Genomic DNA, 6622 nt, shown 5'->3' on the forward strand with positions numbered 1-6622 from the left:
CTCTGCCTGGCTTACTTCACTCAGCATGACACCCTCAAGGTCCATCCACTTTCCTACGAAGGGCCATATGTCATTCCCTCTCATTGCCATGTAGTACTCCATCGTGAATATATACCACATCTTCTTGATCCATTCGTCAGGTGATGGACATTTAGGCTCCTTCCATGTTTTGGCTATTGTTGACATTGCTGCTATGAACTCTTAATGCTAATGATTTGCTAGAGAGAAAAACAATAGCTAAGCCTCCTGCATCCTGTGAGTCTTCTTTAGCATGTGAAAAATCTCACTGGAAACTTCCCCTGGACTTTAGGTCCCCAAGTCCATAGAATGTACCAGCATCTCCTCATGATCCCGGGGCAGCTTTTTCTGCCCACGGGTCATGTCCTTGTGCTTCAAAAAAATCACCTTTTTGCTAAAGACATCTTCAAGAGTTCTTTCTTGGCCATCAACTCTGGACCCCACGAACTCCACTATAACCCCAAAAAACCTCATCAGTGGGACCAAATTTAAGGCAGAGTCTCAGATATCAGCTGCTCTGCTTTCCAGTTCCCTTTGAGCAGAAAACAAAGGTGTAGTTTCGGGTTCACAGACAAAGTCTCGGATGACTGCTGAGGGAACACTATTCGGCCTGATGCAGAACCTGCACGAAACTTGAATACGCACATTGGTCCACTGAGTATACCAAGCACTGGCTGGCTTGTGTGAATCTCAGAAAAATATTATCAAAGGGCCCCATATATATATATATATATATTTTGCTATTCAGCAGGTTAAATAAAATCAACATACAATTAAGTAAAACCTTATTAATGAAATTGCACAGGAATAAAATTTCTTTAAAGATATAACATAAATCACATTTAAAGCTTTAAAAACTATCTTTAATGTTTTTTTATCTTTGAGAGAGAGAGACAGAGCTAGAGCCAGGGAGGGACAGAGAGGGAGAGGGAGACTCAGAATCTGAAACAGTCCCTAAGCCCTTAGCACAGAGACTGACACAGGGCTCAAACCCATGAGCCATGAGATCATGACCTGAGCTGAAGTCAGACACTTAACTAACTGAGCCACCCAGGCGTCCCACAAATCTTATTTAAAGTTAAGCAAAAAGTCAAGCCCAGTTCTTGATTTCAGCTCAGGTCATATTCTCTTTGTTTGTGAGATCCAGCCCCGCATTGGGCTCTGTGCTGACAATGTGGAGACTGCTTGGGCTTCCCTCTCTCTCTCTCTCTCTCTCTCTCTCTCTCTCTCTCTTTCTCTCTACTGGCCCCTCTTCCTCTTTCTCTCTCTCTCAAAATAAATAAGTAAACATTAAAAAATAAAGTTAAGACAATACATTGTATTATTCTACAAATAAGAAATAACATTTGCAGAGGCGATGGCTCTACACAGAGAAAATAAAATTTGGGCTACAACATAAAACTTTCATATCCACTTCTCTATGCTTTATTCCCTGAAGGACAAAAGGTATGTTGTGCTATTCAACTGGGTAGAAATTCAATGAGTAAATGAGATAACAAATGAAGAGAGTCCAGAATTTATAAAATAAGAGGTGGTAGGAAAGACTTTGAGATGAAAAGGGAAATTTCAGGTCCAGATTGGGTAGGACTTGGAGTGTCTGACTTCGTGTCACACTAAAGTCTTTATTCTATAGGTAATGGAGAATGATGTCAGGCACAGAGTAACATAATTAAATTATGGGTGGGATAATTCATCCAGGAGTGGCATTCTGGCTAAGTGGAAAAGAAGGGAAACAGTGTCTCAGAGTTAAACCTTGGATGGGAAACGAGTGCACGTGGAACCAGGATACCAGCTTTGTCGATTGCTCTCCACTCTCATCTCCCCCTCTCTTATTTAAAAAAATATTTTTTAGTGTTTATTTTTGAGAGAGAGACAGACAGAGTGTGAGCAGGAGAGGGGCCGAGAAAGAGGGAGACACAGAACTCAAAGCAGGCTCCAGGTTCTGAGCTGTCAGCATAGAGCCCAATGCAGGGCTCGAACCCACAACCGTGAGATCATGACCTGAGCTGAAGTTGAGATCATGACAGGAGCTGAAGTCAGATGCACCCTGAGCCACCAAGGCGCCCCTCCCGCTCCTTTACAATAGCTTTATTCTCTCTTACAGTGGACTGGCAGGTGAAGGACATAGAGTAGTGGAACATATCTGTAGAATATTCTAGCTTCATTTTTCCACAACTTTACAATCAGAAAGAATGGAATCTTTCTGTAGCTTCTTTTTGAACACTTGTGGTGAAGAGCTCCAATTACTTCATTGTGGGAGGTAGTCACTCCTCAATGTCACTCCAGTCAGGGAGTCAGTGCTTGCCTGAAGAGTAAACCAGAATAGGGGTAGTTTCCTTAAAGAGAGCAATTCTGCTACTGGTATAGTGAAGGAAGAGATAATAATAATTAACCATTATGGCCACCATCTGAACTTGTGAGATGAAAGAGCAGAGGTGGGGACCAAAAATGATTCCTGTGTAGGTAGATCCTGGGTGGCACAGAGGCTGGAACAAACGTGCATGGGAGAAGGGAGAAAAGAAAGATTGAGCAACATGGTAACTGACCTTGATTCAAGTGGAATGTGAGTGCTGAAGTGGACACAAAGGAAATCGCAATGAGAATCTGGAATTCAGAGGTTGGTAGAGTTAGAGATTTGGAGGCAAGAAACAGTCTAAGCTGTGAAAGTAGATGGAATCACCTAAGCAGAAAAGTGTGTGCAAAGAAAGAAAAGTGGTTGCGTTAGAGGGCATAATGAAGAAGTGGGTGTCCTGACCACAAAAACACTCCACAAAGCAGGATAAAATGAGAACAGTGCAGTGTTTGAGAAGACTTGCCCAACCCAGGTAAATTCAGTAGCATCTGAGGAGAACTGGGACTAAAACAAGGCCAAACACAAATCCAGTGACTAGGAAGGGCCATTGTTGGATTTCAACAGAATAATTTTAATAGGTTTTTCAGGTGGTAGCTCATTGCTCTCCTGTGAGAAAACGACTGAAGGGCTCTGTGGAGAGGACACGGAGGTGGCTGCCCAGGGGCAGCATCTGGACGATGCTGAGGTTTCAGTGACCTGCCCTCCCTTTGTTGCTTGCTGTTCTCTTGGCCTTATTGGCCAACGTGTCTTCAATCTGTGTGATATCTGACTCTTTTCAGTAATTCTATTTGACTCCAGTTAGCCAGAGTTGGTTTCTGTTGTTTATAACTAACAAATTTGTCAGGTGCACATACTTAATCATAATTTGCATCTTTGAGGTTTATCCTATATTCTCAAGTTAATAATTCAATCGTATAAGTTCAAGGCATTCTTTAAATGGTTTTAATGTTAAATAGTCATTTCAGTGAACATCTTCTGATTGTCCTGGCACTAATAGAGTTTTGCTTTTGGCTAGATTGAAGGTAAACTAACTTGTCTGGTAAATGAGTCCCTTGTTATGATTAAGAAATATATATCATTTAATTTAATTCTAATTGATTTCAATTCCAAGTAAAGTTATTGAATCACTATCTCTTATTTTCATTCTTTTTTCTTGTTAGAATTTAGGAATAGTTTCATTTTTTTTGCTTAAAAATATTTATTTTCTAATAAATTATTATTTGAAATCCCAGATCCTAAGTTAAAATACACACACTCTTGGCAAATAGTAATGGTTTTAAATTTAGGTTTCTCCAGGTAAAATATGGTTAACAAGTGGACAGGTAAGACTTCCATAGTATTTAAAAATAATCTTTTGTGTATTTAATTCATTTGCTCTTTTATTTTTCATAGATAACTTTAGCATGTGTGGATAGGAGCTTACAGAATGCATTTAAAATTGTAATGCAGTTATTTAAAACTGACTAATGTTAAAACATCCTTTTCTCCAATATAGAAAATTTACTGTTAAAGAAGTTAGCTATTATTTCTTGCTGAGGTGGATGCGGGAAGGAAAATCATCTTATTAACTCTTTTTTCTTGTAATACCTTATAAATGAGGAAAGGAATTTATAAAAGGAAACACTAAGTATCATATTTCATATCAATTCTGTGGTATAAATCAGTTACATTTATAGATTCAAAAGCCAAGCTTGAAAAAAATCTCAGAAGCCAGGGGGTTAATGACCCTATAAACTGTAAAATGTGTTAAGAGCAATAAATTCCTGTTCCTCGGTTCAAAGGGCATTTGATTATATTCTGCACTGTCAGGGTCACGCGCACTGGAGCTCATCTTGGAATGATAAACACGGCAGGCCTGCAATGTACACCAGAGAGTGACAAGACACACCTGTCACTACAAGTTTTGAGACAAAACAGTAGGCACATGTGGACAGCCGCGTCATCCATGAGCGAGTTCACGTGCAGGCTCGGCAACAGGCAGGAAGAAATTCCTCAGCCGGCTCACACCTCAGCATCATGGTGCACGCAATGTCACGTCTTTGATGTTTATGAGATTGTTTGGAATTGAAAATTACGTCAGCTAACGTCCACCTTCATTAATTTTTTATACTGTGAAAGGGCTATTGATCCCAAGTGATTTTCATTTGTGTAAACACATTTTAATGTATTATAATAACTGTTATGGAAGTGTTAATAAATATTCAATTGGCAGAAGAATACAAATTATGATATAACATTTCAATAACTTGTCCAGGGCTTTTCTACTAGGATGATTTAAATATTCTAATAATTTGATTTATATATCTTCAAGAGGGAAAAGCATTTGCCTTAATTGAAATGTTTCTATCCTAGAATGTTTTACTTTTGTCACCTAGGTCTAATCATGCATACCTCTTGTATAGAACCACCACAACAGAATTTGTTTCAAGATAATTAATTGAAATACATTTTAAAAAATCTGAGCTGCTTATTTTTAATACATTGTACTTTTCCTAGTTTGTTGTTCAGGGACTACTTATAGAGCATTTGGTACTACTTACTACTTGGAACATATGTAGGAAATGGTTTCTTCTTTCTTGTTATTTATATTCTTTTTTAAAAATGTTTTTAATGTTTATTTATTTATTTATTTTGAGAGAGAGAGATAGACAGAGTGCAAAAGGGGGTGGGACGGAGAGAAGAAAAGAAGACGCAGAATCTGAAGCAGGCTCCAGGCTCTGAGCTGTCAGCACAGAGCCTGACACAGGGCTTGAACTCACAAACCACAAGAACATGACCTGAGTTGAAGTTAGATGCTTAACTGACTGAGTCACCCAGGGGCCCCTCTTGTTATTAATATTCTAAAGAAAACTTGTGTAACCTTCTTTAAAAGATGTGGTATTTTGTTGGTTTGTTTATATCTATCTCATTCTAAAATACCTGAAGCAGATCTGATATTCTTGGAGAATTTATTTCAACTTCCTATGATTCTGAGAGAACCATAATCTAAAAAGCAATTTCACATACTGGTCTAAAAAAAGTTATCTTGACAAAATTGTTCTTTTAACTTATAAGTTTCAAGTTTCTCTTCTTATATTTTGACTGAACTATTCTAGTGTTTTAAACTTAGAAGTTTTATTGAATATGTTCCTTTTGAAATGTCCCTTAGTGAAAAAAACCTTTACTAATTCATTATAAGCTCTATTACAGGATCAACTATTCAAGAATTGTTTTGTGTGTTTTGTGATACATAGTATTGAGTTGGAATTTAAATATTTTTGATGTACTAATTTCTGGAAAAAAAAAGAATTTTGAGTCAGATATAGATTCAATAAATTATACTTGCATTGAGAAATTCCACAAACCAATTTAATAATTAAAAAGTTTTTAAAATTTTAAATAAAATTCAAGTAAATGAATATGACATGTTTAATAGCAAATGCTGTTTAATGTTCAAATAAAATAGGACAAACATGAACATTATGAGAATTAGTATTCTTTATATATTTATGTTGACAAAGCTAAACAATTATTTATCATCACACATTCTATCCTGATTAAAAATATCATTGATTATTGGGGCACCCAGGTGGCTCAATTGGTTAAGCATCTGACTCTTGATTTTGACTCAGGTCATGATCTCATGGCTGTGAGATTGAGCCCCATCAAGCTCTGGCCTGGGCACGGAGGCTGCCTCTACCGCACTTGCTTCTTTTTCTCTGCACAAACAAAACCAAAAGCAAACAAAACAGAAACTATCACTGACTATGTGAATATGTTAGAATTTCTACAAATATATTTTACTCTGAATCTTGTATTTCATATAGGAACACCATCTCAAACTGACACTGTAACATGCTTATACCTAAAATTAAAGAATAAAATCTTGCTATACTAAATGTTTATTTGGTGAACACAACATTGCTGCATGGTTATGATTATTGTATGGATATTAGTCTGGTTTTCTTGTACTATACCTCAGACATTGAGAATACTCATGGTATTCCTGACCTGTGAGAAAAATGATGCCTGCAGTCCATGACATTTAGGCCTCATTGATTTTACCCTATGTTTTATGAAAAGTACTCATCAACAGTAACCAGTCATGTTCTTTTTTTTAGTGAAGAGTAGTCAAATGGAATCCTTTCTAATTCAGACATTAATGGCCCAAGAAAAGGAGGCATAAGTTTCTTTCAACTTTATGGAATTAGTGATTTCTCAATGTTTTCTAGTTGCTACGATAAAGCTCCTACTTGATGTTAGTATTGAATT

At 37.2% G+C, this 6622-nt stretch overlaps 1 long non-coding RNA gene across 7 annotated transcripts in view; it reads right to left on the bottom strand.

The window, feature by feature from the left end:
• LOC115273747 overlaps window positions 1-6622 on the bottom strand; it is a 43798-nt gene that overhangs the window by 15769 nt on the left and 21407 nt on the right. The window contains exon 4 of one of the 7 annotated variants that reach the window (XR_003900999.1): window positions 2195-2323. The exons of the other annotated variants lie outside the window; for them this stretch is intronic. This is a non-coding gene — a long non-coding RNA (uncharacterized LOC115273747). Of the gene's footprint in view, window positions 1-2194; window positions 2324-6622 lie in introns of those variants that run through there. 7 annotated transcript variants of the gene reach the window in all.

Source organism: Suricata suricatta, chromosome 1 (genome assembly GCF_006229205.1).
Source record: "Suricata suricatta isolate VVHF042 chromosome 1, meerkat_22Aug2017_6uvM2_HiC, whole genome shotgun sequence".
NCBI lineage: Eukaryota > Metazoa > Chordata > Mammalia > Carnivora > Herpestidae > Suricata > Suricata suricatta.